General features: G+C 40.6%; 1 protein-coding gene across 2 annotated transcripts in view; it reads left to right on the top strand.

Annotated features, from left to right (window-relative positions):
• SRGAP1 (SLIT-ROBO Rho GTPase activating protein 1) overlaps positions 1–16,299 on the top strand; it is a 1,651,729-nt gene that overhangs the window by 26,145 nt on the left and 1,609,285 nt on the right. The window lies entirely within an intron of this gene.

Here is a 16,299-nt window from a genome sequence, read left to right as displayed (position 1 = left end):
TTTCTGATGCTTTCTATTAAAAAATATCACAAAACTACATTTTCATGTTTTGAATGCTGGCGGGACTGTGCCTGGATGGGGGCAGAGAGAGTGATTTAAAGCCTACAGTTACACTACATAAATTCACTTCTTCTAATGGGTGGAAGAATTTCAGACTTATTTCTAACCAGCTTGTTTAAAGCCTTGTGTAATGTTGTGTACCTACAAAATAGGTATAGATGCCCCTGTGGATATTGCCGTTATTGTATCTTATTCTTTCAAATGTACTGTAAAGTAAAATATTTTGTAAAATAAATTTATGGGTGCTGTGTCTATTCTCTTTTTGTGTGCTTTCTCAGATGTCAAGAAGACGTTCACATGTCACAATGACTGAAACCAAATAACTTTTTGGACTAATGATTTGCAGTGTTCTAAAAGTGATGATTTTATGTTAGAATGTATAATATATACTTTTAAATTTTGTTGTGGAAGTTTGTTTTTATGCAATAAGAAGCTTAGGTTTTTGATTCATTAATGATAATATTGCCAGTCTAATCAAGGAAAAAATTACATTTTATGAGCATCTGTTTAAAAGTGTCATCTTGGTGACTGATTAATTTTTATTGACCTTCAGCAAGGTCCAGAAAATCTGCTTGATAAACAAAGTCAAGTTTATACACATCTGTGCTGAAACCTAAACTGAGGCAATATTGCTAAACACATTCTCCATTTCATCTCTAGTTTCTTGCTTAATCCAGTAGGTCATAAATTTGGGGGGGGGGGGGTCCAAATGTATTTAAAGTTTGTTGCCATGTAAAGGACAATATTTTTTCACTAAAAGAAAACTATTTCAGAAGGTAGTTGGTTGTGTTAGGTACTGGTGTTATATGTTTTTCATTTTTATGGATTAAAAGCAAATGTTCTTATAAAATCTTGCTTTGCAGTTTTCTTAGCAGATGAGAAAAAAGTAGTAAAATGCTGCAGCCGTACTATTATAATTACACAGCTATGCACATGGCCTTGGCTGTACTAGTAATGGATTTGGAAGATGAGGGCTTCCTGTTCCTGATCATATATCCTTTATCTCCTCTGAATATAGTATTAATGTCACATAGGCAGACGTATGTATATGTACATTTTTATTTGATGACCTTGCGACCTCGGTCGCCAGTGTTACAGGCAAATAGTACTGCTTGCCAGTATGCTAGTCTCTTTCCAGTAAGTGTGTGTAAGCAAAAGCTGGTTAGAAATATGCTAATGAAATTCTCTTACAGAAGAGAGTTAATGAATCGGTGAAGAAAGTGGTTTGCGTATATATTTTTTTGTTTAACTGGGTAAGACCTGCTCAGTATACATGCATGGTTAATGTGAGGGAATCGATCATAACTAATAGAATGAAAATTGTTAGCACCTTGTTAATTAACCCACTGTGATGTACCTTTTCCATGCTTACAAAATACAACAGAAAGCAAGCATACAGGAGACTGCATGGAGCCTTTCTTATTTGTCCTCAAACAGAACGAGCTCGTATAGACTGGATACTTATGTACACTGTGCAATTGTGTACATAAATATGTTCTGAGAGCAGTAAGAACAAGACCTATATTTAGGTTTTCACATTATGTACCTTATTGTGTGGACAAGATTAAGTATAGTACTGTCTTCCACTGAAGGGATGTGCTTAGCTTATGTAACCAAATACAACCTAAATATAAAATTATCCTAGCTGTAAAGTTCTTATTTCCCTTTGCTGTCCCTCACTCAGTGCTGGTTGAAGAAAGCCTTTGTTTTTATCTGGTTTTGTAGATACATTTGGTTTGCCCTTCCTTAGCTGGGTGTCTTGCCTGATGGTTGCACCTTGAGTGAGTGGTAGGCTTGTACACCAACCCTGCTACTCCACATGTTGTGTGCTTAACATGCATTCCGAGTCTCTTAATATTCGCTCCTAAACTAAGAATTGCTGTGAGGTAACTGCAGGATTCTACTTTCCCTGTAAAAAATGTTGAAATTAAAAGCCTAACTAGAATATTCCCCTCTGCATCTGCACTGAGACAGTTGTCAGCTGAGCTTGAGACTTTTGGACTTGATGAGATAGTTTATTTTTATAAGTTGCAGGCAGAAGGCTTAAATCAGGCCAACAGTAGATGGAAAAATCTGTTGGCCTTACAAATATTTTTTTTGTCTAAAAGGAAACTGGGAGAGAGAGGTTTGGTTAACCAAAAAGGGGTACACCTAAATGAAAGTTAATTTTGTGAGTTAGTTACTTGTTAATAGTTTTTGCTACTCCAGATAACCTACCTGGCTGGGCCATTCTCTTCTGGGAACCTGGAAAAAAAGCTTTAGTATGTAAGGACAATATGCAGATGACTCTACTCTGATATGCTCTGCCCCTCTCTGACACAACTACAGGCTATAACACAACCTTTCCTAGAAGTAGAATCCTGGCTGGCTAACACTAACCTCATACTGAACCCAAAAAGACCAAACTCATGCTCTTTCTCCCCGCTTCTCCCATCTTTACAAACCTTAACAAAACTTGACCTTACCAAACTTGAATCAGCCTACAATAAAATAGCCAAGTTTGCCACTAGCTCCCCATATAGGCCCCACCACTGCTCTGCCCTGCAACAAGTAAATTGACTAGAATTCATACAACAGCTAACCTATACCCAACTTGTCTTTACTCACCAACTAATATACCATCCAAACAGAACCCCAGTCCTACAACAATTACTGCAACCATGTACCAACACTCCTCACACAAAACACTCCTCCAAGTATCCAAAAGCAACAACAAAGCCAAGGACGCTCTCTACTCCCACCACATTTCTAAACTTTGGAACTCAATCCCTCAACACATCTTAAAGGCTACCAACCTACACCAATCCTACACCAATTCAAAACTCTGCTCAAAGACCACCTCACTAACCACTGGTTCTGCTCCTGCACCAAGCTAGGCTAATACCACGTAAGCCCACATCAGATTTCATCCCTAAATTTTATAGTCTCCATGTATACCCCACTCCCACTTGTTAACACCACCTATCAGCTACCCACAATAAGTGTATAATTTGATAATTTCTTTTTTTTGTAAGGGTATACATATGTACACGTATTAAAGTATACTCAAATGATCAACTAAAGATGGACCCCTGCCTTCAAAAAAAAAAAAAACATATATACTATATTGTAATAACTTTCTCCTTTTCACTAAAGTGCCTATTGTATATTGTATTTTCTTTATTGTCTCTAGATATTTCTGTTAAGATATTTCTGTTAAATTCTATGTAAAACCGACACTGTACCTGTCAATGTTGTTCTTGTTTTATTGGAGCTTTTCTCCCCTGGCCTCCGCTGAAAATAGGCTCACAACCAGACGGATTATCCCGGTCAACAAATATAAAATAAATAAATATTATATGTTGCAGACAGTTAAAATATAGACATGTTTAAAAGGACCAGTGCTTTTCACTAACTAATGTTTCACTAACTTTAACATTACTTGTTAAGTATTAACTTTATTTTTGGTATATGTGGCAGAATTGTTAGAACAGTCATATTGCAATAACTTCTCTTCCTGCCACTATAAGATCAGCAAATCTGTTATGTTAGATGTCAGTATGCGTTAGTAATATAGAACAGAATTCAGTTAATAGCTTACTGCACATGATTGAGCTTTGTACGTTTTATATGAATGGTTGTAGAGAAGTAATAGAAGGCCTTGTCATACCTCTCAGCCACTTAGAATAAGAAATCTGGACAAAGCCACAAATAATGGGGGGGGGCGCCCAAAAATAGGGACCCATTTTAAATATTGATCTTTCAAACTTAAAAAGTTGATAGAATAGCAGCTTTTTTCATTAGCATGACTTTTCTGAAAGATGTGAAGCCTGAAACTCAAATGTCTTCCATTATTTTCTGACATGAGTCCTCAGTTTGCCAGCGATTTGCCAGAAAGCCACAATTTTATGAGAAACAGACCAAAAGTATGAGGAAAAATCTGGGCATTTCTGGGAAAATTTGAGGTTTGTGCCTTGTATAGAATGTGCATCTTCATTTTATATAATTTTTTGAGCCATGCGCGAGACAGACTTTCAGTGAATTAGGAAGGGAGTTCCATTCAAACAAAGCCTTTTTACTGAAAGTCCTGTGTCTGAAGGGAAGCATTAGTTAAGGTTTCCAGAAACATGCTAATTGACTGGCTACGTTGAATAGTCTAATATATATTTTGCACTTGCCATTGTGGCCTGGATTATGGCTCTGTGAAGTACAAAATCATTTAACTGGTACTGAATAATAAAAATGTAATGATGTGTGTGTTTTGGGTCTCTGAGTGAATACAAAGGCTGTAATGTCAGTTAGGTGTAGAAAGGATACTTTAATATAGAAGCACAGAAGAGTAAAACTACTTCTTCAGTCATACTGTGCACAGGAATTAACTGTGGGTTTGTAAGACTGCGCCCTAACATATGTTACCTTGACAAGCAGAGACTGAATTGTTAAATTCCCCTAGCCTGCCAACAAAGCTAATCAAAGAAAGGCAAATTTAAATAAAACTCAGCATAACAGCAGCAGCAACATGGGTCAGTGCCAGTCTTGGTTTGTCAGTCTGTACTTGAATTGTCAGCATTTTATTTACTCTTTGGTGGTACATGGTGTCCTGATTCTGCTGTTTATCTGTGTTGCTGCTGCAGACCTGACCACATTCATTTAAAAAAAAAACACATTTTTTCTGTTTGCTGTGCATTCAGGGGCAAGACTAAGAGGATTATGATGTCTTAGAACTGGTTTTCACTTAGGGTTTGAGCTGTTTTCACATTTTGACCTAAACCTAAACAGACATCATTTCTACAATGTATCATCAAATCAATGGCAAAAGGCCCTTTCTCTGAACTGGTTTCATATAACAGGGCTTTCAGTTCCACTGAGATGAAGACAAGCACTCTTCAGTTAGCTGTGAAGCAAGCTGTTCGGTGGAGAAAAATGTCAGACCTTTCATCTGTGTGTGTGGGAGGCTAACTCACAGCTACATTCTTGTTTCAAAGGCATTTTTTTCCAGTTTGATACTGGAACCCAGATGCTTAAAATGTTACTTTCTTGATCTGAATTTTCTCATTGTTCTGCTTGAGTAAATCCTAATATTCTTCAAACAGGTAAGACTCCTCTATCAGTTGATGTGCCTATTGGCACCAACACAAAACATTTACAGGCTTTAGCTCTTCCCCTCAACCATTCTACTCCATTCCCTCACTTACTTCTCGTATTTCTTTTGCAGCTTGAGACATGCAGTCAGAAGTCTGAATGGACTCTGGCTTTCCTAAGATTTTTATGCCAAATTTTTGTTTAGTGTCCCCTCTCAAGTTGGGGTCAGATCGTAATTTTTTGTGAAAGGTTTCAGTTTTGTGGCTATTAATTTTCAAACAGCTGCTGTTTTATTTTTTGCTGTGTCATGCTTGTAGCTTATTACACTTCTCTGTCAGTGTGCAGTGGTTAAACTGGATTTTGCTGGTACCACTGTTGGTTACTATTATTATGGCATCTTCAGCATTTACAAAGAGCGCTTGCATAGAGAACAAGATCCCACCACAGAATGGGTACACCTAATGCCTAGTACTTGTTGCAGGCTTAATGTGCAAGTCCTCCCACAAAGTGACACTTTGGGATTGTAAGAATAAACTAAACTAATTCTTAAATGACTTGCATACTCTTCCAGGAGAGGAGTCATCCTCTTCTTCCAAAGGAACCTTCAAGAAATGCAAAGTCAGGCCTGACTGTAGTCCAGGAGGGGGTCTTTTGCATGCTGCTTTTCCTCATTTTGCTCAAAAGGCCTAGTAGAGAGAACAAGAATCTTCCTTGTCCTCTCCAGGTGTTGTCAGTGTGAATATTTAAGGCAGAGGCAGACTCCTTTTTGTCTATTTTTTAACTTCTTTGACTAAGACTGCTTTAACTGACAAATTACTTCACCTAAGTCTCCCTCCACCCACTCCGCTGTCCTCCAGATCTATGAAATTGCAGTTATCACACCACAAAGTTAATGTAGACCTAATGTTTGGCAAAATGATCGGAGTCCATTTTGTAGGCTTAGGTTAACATGGGTGTAATCTCATAGCCCACTGTTTATTTCCAGGACAATATTCAGTTCCCTTCAATGCCAGCTAACATGCTTCCCTTATCGGGCCCTTTAGCATCAGTGTTAAAGGAAACCTAGCGTTGCCAAGGTTGCTGTACCTTTGTCCCAGTTTTGGACCCTGGGGGTTGGTGGTGGCAGTGCTGACTACACAGGACATAGCGCCATAGTGCAGATGCCAGTGCATGTGATTTTGGCTTGACTTTTACTTCAATGGCTTCCATGTTTGAGCCCCCGTCATCAAAGAGGGTGGAGTCACTGTTGGTCAGCATCTGTTTTGGTGATCCAGCAAGTACTGATATGAATATCCGTGTCAGTCGGTGCCATTTCAGGAGCTTCCACTTCAACTTGAAGCTAGCTGGGATGGTACTTAATTCACCAATTATGACCTTATGCCAATCTGCAAGAGAACCCAATGCATCCATCTTCAGTCCCTAGTTTCACTCAGAACCCTCTTTGTTATAAGCCTGCAGTTTTTCTTTAGTGATGTAAGACTGGAGGACCTGAACGATCCTGACAAATCCAGGCACTTTTGGTCCAGATATATGTACGATTACTGTTTTGTGGATGAATCCTTTCTTCAGGATCAGAGGAAATGTAGTTGCTTTCTGGAGCACCTTAAATCCCCTTCAGAATCTCCCATCAAGTTACAGATCATGGTGATGACCTGTCACCAACCACTCCCTAATGAACACAAATTTGGGGAGATTTAGTAGCTGACTAGGAAGAAGAGGGGGCTGGCCATCTAACACCCCATTGTCTCCAGAAAGGATTTTCCAGGAACTCTTCAGGACTTCCCTGCCGACTTCCATAGTGCTGTCTTTGTTAAACAGAATGGGGGCTTTGACCATTTGGGAGGCCTCAAAGGACCTAGATGGGAGGCCTCAAAGGACCTAGATGTGGTGTTTCCAGTCTTCAAAATACTGGATTGGATCTTCCCCCAGGACCCACGTTTCTTAGCCTCCTGAGGTGGATCCCATTGTAACCACTGCAGCACTTGAAAGGGAACCCTTTCTCCATAGTCTAGCGATCCGTCCCTCTGACAAGGAATCGTAGGCACTGGAGCACTTTAGGCAGCACTTATTCAAGTCCTGTATTTTTTCATCAGGATGCTGAACCATGAGATTTGTATGCTGTGTTTTTCTGTGAGATTTGGCAGACAAATTCACAAAAATATTGAAACATTTGCAGCAGAGATAAAGTAGAAGATGTTGACCCCAAGTGGGCCTTATCTTCTGTGTCTGCATACATCTTGTGCACTGTGCAACACATAGATCAGCAAGGGAAGCAGACACTGATTATCGCTGTTTGGCAGCATGTTTGATTGTGCTGTACTGAATTTGCCTAAAACTTCAAGACATCCTTTTGAACAATCCTTTTAGTGGTTCTAACCTTTCAGACCATGAGTTGGAGGCAAACTCCAAGTAGTGTAAATGAGATGAAGATAGTCGCTAATGATCTTAAAGGACTTTGGCCAAAACCCAGAAAAGTCAGAGGGCTAGCCAACAGCAATGGAACCAGCAGTCTGGGATGGGTCATTGCAGCTGGGATGCCCTTCAGGTGGAATACCCACCAAAAGGTAGAAGTAGTAGGCAGGAGATGGGATTTTGAGATTGTCCCCCATCTGGGTATCAGGCCTATTGGAACCCCTGACCACTGTGACAGCCACCCTATGGAGAAATGTATCCTTCCAACTTTGTGCATGTCTGACCATCATGCAGGACCGATAAGTAATGAAGAATATATCCAGAGGCCACACAATTCCCTTTTGCACACACACCTCTGTATCCACACTCACTATTTATTCCTGACACTCCACCCATCAGAGGATGGCAACAAAAACAGAGGTGCTACATCTTTTCACAAAGAGATCACTTCGGCAGGTCCCACCAAATTGAATCCAAATTCTGAGATTTTCTTTTGGGTTACCAAGAAAACCAAAGGATCTCCAATCCATACTAAATATAAATGGTCTGAATCAGTATTCCTTCTTGATGGTCTCTGTACTTCCTTGCCTGGCATATGGAGACTGGATGCGCTCTTTGGATATCCAGGATTGATACTGTATGTCAAGATAGCATAGGAGTCCAGTAGGTTAATGAGCTGCCTGGTGGGAGCCAGTCATTTTCAGATTTTCACTCTGCCATTGTGACTCATTTGCTCACCCAGTGTGCTTACCAAATGCATGGTGGTAGGGGAGCACACTTTTAACTACAGGAAGCCAAAGATTTTTTTCTGTACATACATGACTAGGTTCTAGCAGTGGAAAAAGAAAAAAATCCTTGTAGTAAGAGGATCTTTACTACAGGCCTTCCCTTCTTTTGGGGATTGCAGTTAGCCTGATGAAATCACAGCTGCAACCTTCATAAGAATTTAATTTCATAGGATATTGCATGGACATTGTTAATTCCTGGCCATGTTGCCTTACAAAGAGAACTGGACACATGAAGAGAAGTACATTTCATTTTGTAACCTGCTTAGTCGCAGAGTACCAAGGTGGAGAAACAGGATGGCCAGAGCGTCTAGTGGTCCATAAAGGCCAATTTCCACATCCACGTGCTGTCATTGTCAACCTTTTAAGATGGTCTCCCACAGGATGTGATTGCTATTCAGATGGATAATGTCTGTGTAATGTGGTATTTCAACAAGCAGGGAGGTAGGTGCTCTAATCCCCACTGTGGGGAAGCTTAATGGTCGGGAATTGGGCCATGTCAACCGGTCGCTCTTTTTTGGTGGCTGTCTATATCCTGGGCTAGGCCAGTTCTTTAGCAGGCAGATTTAACAGGTGTCTGCTGATACCACATAAGTGGTCTGTAAGCTGGACAGTAGTGCAGGTAATTTTTCACCTGTGGAAAGAGCCTTGCTCTGATCTCTTTATGTTCCCTACCATCATTAAGTGCAGCAGGTTTTTTCTTTCATCTCTTCTGTGGGGCAACTGCCCAGGAATGGTCTTGTCCAGATTGCCCCTCCCCAAGATGTATTTTATGCCTTACCCCATTCCCTGTTCTTCACAAGGTCTAGTATGATTCAAATAGCTACATTCTGGCCTTGGCAGGTTTGATTCTGGAGCATTTCTCCCCGGGCCTCCGCTGAAAACAGGCTCTGTGGAACCTAGTCGGACTTTCCCGGTCAACAAATGATAAATAAATAAAAAGATTACTGTACTCTGTGTACTGTGGAGATGTCTATGTACATTCCAGGCCTTTCAGAACATGTAGATCCAGCCATTCACCACGCATTACCAAAATCTACAGTCCTGCTTTTTCTCCAGTTCCAGTGATGGCCAGGGTCCAAATCTTGACATCTGCTCAGAAACCAAGTACAAAATAAAACATACAGAAGCAAATTGCACTAATATGTAAGGTGGGCTGCAAACGAAGGCTTAGACCCTTCATGAATAACTGTCTTTGCAGTACTGGTTTATTTTGTGACTATTATTGGCTGGTGTCACAGCCACTCTTCTGTTAAAGAACACTTTTTCCTGCTGTCTCCAACTTTTCTGGTGGATTTAAGGTACTTTCTTGCATGGAATAGCTGAACTTCATATTGATCACACTTCTGCAGTAGCCTTAGCTATATGAGTTGTATCCTGCCAAGGATATAACTCCTGGCCAGCTTCAAAAGCTTCAGAACACCTTCCATGCACCATGCTGTCAAGTAGCTTGAGCTGAGCTGACTTAAAAGACAAGTTTGGGTGTGAAGCCTTCAGATGTTTCCTGCTGCAAAAGCGTAAGTTCCTTTGAGACTTTTGAGGATCAAAGGTCGGCTTGTCCTTTCCTTTGCTAGACAGATGAGCTTGCTTTGAGTGGGGATCTTTCATTTTCTTAAGTTTATTGATGTTCTGTTTAGGAAGGTAATTTTAAAGCTAGAAATGTTGTATTTTAATGGACTGTTTCGAGACTGTAACATGTTTTTAAATGGAGCACTTGTTTTATCTCTCTATGTTAAAAGTAGTGTAAACTAACCGAAAACATATTTTCTGTGGAGAAATTCTTTATTTTTCCTTTGTGGGGCTGACATTTTTTATTGCGTCTTTTTTTCTGTCAAAAATATATAAGTAAAAGTAGCATTCTACAAAGTTTTATTTACCGGCATTTGCTGCTGGTCTTCCCTGGGATGGAGGCATCATTTTTGACTTGACCGTGGAGCAAACTACTAGTTTCATGGTTGGCTCTTCCAGCCACAAAAAGAAAAAGTTATGCAACAGCCTTTACCTCTACAGCAGACTAACCATTTGCCTTAGCCACAGCTGGGTGACTCTGCTGTGGCCATTTGTTGTGTTTCGGACATCTTTTACATTGTCCCTCTGGTGTAATACCTACAGCCACTATGGACCGGGGGTTAGTCACGTCTTGTGTGGCTTTGGTTCTCCCTTACCCACTGAAGAGACTCCAAATCGTGTTGATCCTGGCGGAGGGAAGGTTTCTCTCTCGTGCCAGAAAGCTGTGCCCTTCCCTGGGTAAGCATTTACTCTCATTAGTAACACAGTTCTCACCAGTCTTCCATTCATAAAGAAGCTGAAAACCAAGCATGTATCTACTTTTTCTCAATTTTCTTTGGGTAGGAATAGGTTACTGGATCTGGCTCAGTGTGTAGTTCATGCTATTGTTCCTTCTTGTAAAGAAGTTTCTGGTAAAAGAAAGATGCATTTCTTGTTTTCTGAAGAGATTCAAGATTCAGAATCTGAACAGGAAGGTACAGGGACAGATTCTGGGTGGGGGTTCTCAGCTTTCTAGTTCAGACTCTGAGGAGAGCTCAGGTTCGTCTCCCTTTTGAAGATTTATTTTTTTCTGAGACTGTTACTAGAATGTGCCAGTGTTTTTTAGTGGGAGAACACTGAGGTTTCTCAGTCCCTCAGAAAATACTAATGAGTTTTGCAGAAATATTTTCCAGAACCTACACCCATTCCTCCTGCTCTGTCATCTTTAGAGGGTGCACATGTAACTGTTTGCAGTTTTCCCGTTAGTCAGCCAGCTGCCCCTAAAAAAGCAGATAGGCTGTATAAAATTCCTCAGTCTTTCAAATTGTTATACACTATTCCCAAACCTGGCCCACAGCTGTAGCTTTAGTTGATCCCATTGCTGCTATGTGCTTAGTTTAATTCCAACCCCACCCTTTCTGATGAGGATGAGAAAATTACTGATAGGTAGGGGGAGGAGTATATAAGCAATATACATAAGTATATACTTATACAAATCTGTTTTTCAGTTTGTGTTAAAACTTGTTCTAACAAGTTGTGAAAGTATGAGGAATGTTTTATTTTCAAGCTCTTCTTGTGAGAGAAAATCTGCTTTAAATAATTTTTCTTCATTTGAATAGATCACTTGTTCATTGTTTGCAGTGTATTGAATGACTCTGATCCTTCCTCCAGGGCTATGGCCACAGGTACTGTTTTAAGGAGGTTTACATGGCTGCACCACTGGGTGGCTAGCCCTGCCGCAGTAATTCATCCGTACCACTCTGTTGCGCACACACACACACACACACACACACACACACTCGCACCTATGGCCAATTTAGAGTGGCCAGTCGACCTACTGCATGTCTTTGGAATGTAGGACGAAACTGGAGCACCCGGAGGAAGCCCACGTGACCGAAGGGAGGACATGCAGACTCCATACAGAAGGCACCCCAGCCGAGAATTGAACCAGAGAATCTCTTGAGAGGCAACGACACTAACTGCTGCACCACCGCGGCCACCCCCAATATATGACCAAAATATGTCTTGGAACCTGCCAGATGATAAAAATGACATTTAAATTCCGTTTGGTACAGAGTGGCCTCTCCATTGCAGACTTGAGGGGATCTTTTTCCTTATCCTCCAGATCAGACTCTCTTCTTTGTTTCCTCCTGTTCTCCACATGCTATTTCACAAAGACTTGATAGAACCGGTTCCTTCTTCCCAAATGGGGAAGGGTTTTTATTCCAGGATATTCCTAGTGCCAAAAAAGGAAAATAGTTTGGGACCAGTTCTTGATATTTCTTTTCTAAAGCTGTATGTGATAGTGCCCTAATTCTGTATGTGATAGTGCCCTAATTCAAAAATTATGTCACTTTACAACCTGTTACCTCTTCTCTTTTTTCAAGTTTCATGGTAACAGTAGATTTATAAGATGTTTATCATCATACCCATATTTAACCAGACTACATGTGTTTCTTAATGTCATCCAGGCATATAAAACCTCATCAGTTATCTGCCTTAACCTTTGAACTTTCCACTGTACCAAGAGTTCACAAAGTGTCTAGCTCCAGTTATAGCTCGTTGCAGGCTAAAGGGTATCCACATATTTAGGCAACTTGCTTATCTTTGCGGAGTCTTTTTAAAAAGGCTCAGGAATCCCCCCCTCTCTTGGGTGAGAGATCTTTTACAAAAGCTGGGATTCCAAGAGAACAGTCAAAACTATTTCTTTACTCCCTCACACAGGATTGTGCTCTGTGATGTCAAGTAGACACATCAATTCAAAGAGCTTTGTGGCCACAGGAAAAAAACAGATCCGTATTTTGATCTGTTTCTAAGGTTTTCCATTCAGACTTCAGTCACTTTCCATGGAGTACCTCAGGATTTTGGATCTTGTGGCATCTGTGAATCTGATGATACCCCTGACAAGAATCCACATGAGAAAGATACAGTGGTATCTAAAATCTTTCTTAACCAGCATCAACACCTTTATTTTCTGACATGCTGTGGATTGTAGGAAGAGAATACTTTTTTGGTGGAGACAACAGATATCCCTGAGTCTAGGTCTCCCCTTCTCTGTCCTTGCTCCAAAGCAGGCACTCACACAGACACTTCAGTCTTTGCTTGGGGAGCAGTTTCAGGAAGGATAAAAGTGCAGGGGTGTGGGATACGGTGGACAGATGCAAGCCCATAAATATCTAGGAGATGCTTGTCCTGATCAACTCGCTCAACTCGTCGAACCATCATTGGCCCCTGGGACCTCTTCAAAGTGGGTTCAGATAATTTGTAGTACAGCAACAAACAAATTGGAACCAGGTCCTACCCCTTTGCAGAATAACCATCTTAGCTTGGGATGTCGCTTCACAGCACAGTCTCATTCTACAGGCATCCAACATTCCATCAGAGCAAAATTGCAGCAGGCAAGCTGAGCTGGACCAGGGCAGACCCTCATGAATGGAAACTAGATCAGGTGGTCTTCCAATATGTGACCCATCTGTGGGGAGTTCCTGAAGTAGATCTCTTTTTACCTCTTCTTTGAACAGCCAGCTGGCAAGATTCTGTTCCAGGACTCCATGCAAGAAGACTTGGCAGATGGATACCTTTTATTTTATTTAGACAGGAATGTTCCTGTATGATTTTCTACCCTTTCCACTAATATTCAGGGTACTTTTGAAGTTTCAGAAGGAATCCCCCAGGATAATTGTGGTGACTCCATTCTGGCATAGGCAACTGTGGATCTCCCTTCTTTTGCAAATGGCCAGGGGCAATTACCACAAACTTCCTCACAGACTGGATCTACTCACACAAGAACAAAAGGGTTTTATACATTCTGACCTCAATCATTTTCAGTTGACTGCCTAGATGAGGTCTTCATTCCTTTTTAGATACCTGTTTACTGAGGATGTGCAGCAGGTAATGGAGGCAAAAGGCCTGCTACTAGAATATAGTATGTTTAGTAAATAGAAAAAAATTCTAGATAGTGCCAGTAATGTATAATAAGTGCCTATTCAGGGCTAGTTGTGCGAGTTACTGTCCTATGGCTTTTCTTATTCTTTTGTCAAGGTTCATTTATCGGCCATTTCAGCATATCTGCTCATAGATTCTCCTCTTTCAAGGCAGTTTCATGTCAAAATGTTCTTGAAAGGGGCTTTACATAAGAGACTGCCAAGTAAACCGCTGGCCCCTTCTTGGTATCATTAATTTTGTGTTTGAGAAACTAATACTGCTGGGAGTCCTAATAGATCAGCTTAAATTTAATCTCCATGTTACGAATTCTATTAAAAAAACTCACCAGAAACTTGGATTCCTTTACCGCAATAAGATAATTAACCATCACAGCCAGAATAACTGTACCATGCATTTCTTCTTCCCATCCTTCTATACAGCTGTCACTTATTCACAAACCTTAACACCACACTCATTACAAAACTTGAAACCACCTGTAATAAGGTGGCCAGATTCACAACAAACCAAACCTGCAAGTCTCACCTTTGCTTATTCCTTAAGCAACTGGACTAGCACGAATTCCCCCATCTGCTCCTACTATTCATCTGCAAATTATCCACTCCATCCTCTGCTTTCTTTCTGCCCTAGCCTTTTATCTGTTATGTCTGAATATTCCCCGACCAGGACACCACGCAGCTCAGACTAAGACTTGCTACAGATTTATTAACACAAAACAAGATGTTTACTTCTATAATTATAACCTTGCTGCATGTTGGGGCCAACTACCCCAAGGAATTGTCTCTTGACCATACCAAGCATTTCAAGCTAGCCACTGGAAGATGCCTAACAAAAAAAGAATGGTCCTGCCACTTACCCTACCCCAGCTTCGAATACCCCTCCCTACACCAGTCCTCACTTTTTTATTCATTGTTCTCCCACTATCTCTTTCCCTTCTATTCTTTTTCAGTTATAACCCTCCCTCAATTTCCTCTCCTCCCCTGTCTATCATAACAAACTTTAACCTCTCTGTCTCACTGGTTTTAACCACTTTATCTTAATGCTATTTTTTTGTATACATACTGTATACATGGGAGGGTGGCCTAATGGTTAAGGTGTTTGCCTTACAAGCACAAGGTTCAGGATTTAAGTCTCACAAGGGATAATTGGCTAGGCTTAAAATGGCTCACAAGGGCAATTAGCCTCGTACTAATCTATGAACCTTTATGAACAAGAATTATTTAGGCATTATTCCTTCTATATGACATTGTACCCTAATGTAATTTTCAGAGTATTGTAAATTAAATTTTAACTGTTAAATTTTTAAAGTCGCTGAGGAGCTTTTCTCCCCGGGTCTTCACTGAAAATGAGCCAAAAGCTCAGTTGGACTAACCCAGTTAGCAAATGCAAAATAAATAAAATACTTGCTCCTTTTGAACCAGCTAATCTGTCTGACTTGAGGTTCTTAACATGGAAAACAGTTTTACTGATTACTCTGACCTCTGCAAGAAGGGCATCTGAGTTGCAAGCTGTTATGGTGAGGCAACCCTACCTCATCTTCCATAAGGAGAGGGTTTTTTTTTTTTTTGCCAAAAGTGGTATCCAACTTTACTTTACTTAAAAAAACAAACTATCCATCTCCATATTTTCTTTACTGAACCTAAAAATTAGGGGAAAAAGGATATTCCATACCTTGGATGTCCACAGACAACTCTAGTACTATCTTGACCGAACTATATCACTCAGATATTCAGATCAGTTGTGCATTTCTTGTGAAGGTCAAAAGGAGGCAACCTGTGTCAAAACAGACCATTTCCAAATGGTTGTCTAAAGCTATTGCCTGTTGTACTCTTCATAAAAAGCTATTCCAGGCAGAGTAAAGGCCATCTCTTCCAGGGCCATGGCCTCCTCTATGGCTTTTTGGAATTAGGTGGACTCTAGAAATATTCTAGAAGTTGCTACCTTGGTCATTTGTACAGAATTTAACAAAGCATTGCAAGCTCAATTCCTTCTCTAGGTCCAGCTCAAGCTTTTCTACGACCATCCTCTAGGGGGTCTTGGACTGTTCTCCTTAATATGGTAATCTACCCATACAGCAAAGGCTACTACAGCAGTAATCAGTATGACAAACCTAGTACAGCGGTGTTAAGTTGAACTTATCATAATAGTAGATGTTCAAATGATCTCTGGTACAGCATCCTCTCCTTCCACTCTGTTGTTTTCTGGTATTTTTTATATCCTGGTGTGGACATTTTATGTTTTGCTGTTCCTGGCATAGTCCTTTCAGAACTCAGCCTCCTCTTTTCTGCTGGCAGGAAAGCTCTGAAGGGCTTTGTGCCAAAACTTGTCTTAGTCAGCTCAGCTCAAGCTGCTTGATAGTTTGGGCATATGAAATTTGCCTCAATCATTTGATTTTCAGGATCACTATGCAATGAGGAGCAAGATTTAGACCTTCCCTACTACTTTTTTGATCTCAAAGTTGATGTATAGACATAATTATCAGGGGGTGCTGGGGGGGTGGGGGGTGGCGGCGCTTGCCCCTGCATAAAACTTTCTTTTTCTTTGATTGTTT

Source organism: Protopterus annectens, chromosome 11.part0 (assembly GCF_019279795.1).
Source record: "Protopterus annectens isolate FY-2018-M chromosome 11.part0, PAN1.0, whole genome shotgun sequence".
NCBI classification, from domain to species: domain Eukaryota; kingdom Metazoa; phylum Chordata; order Ceratodontiformes; family Protopteridae; genus Protopterus; species Protopterus annectens.
This window is presented reverse-complemented; position numbering and strand designations above follow the sequence as displayed.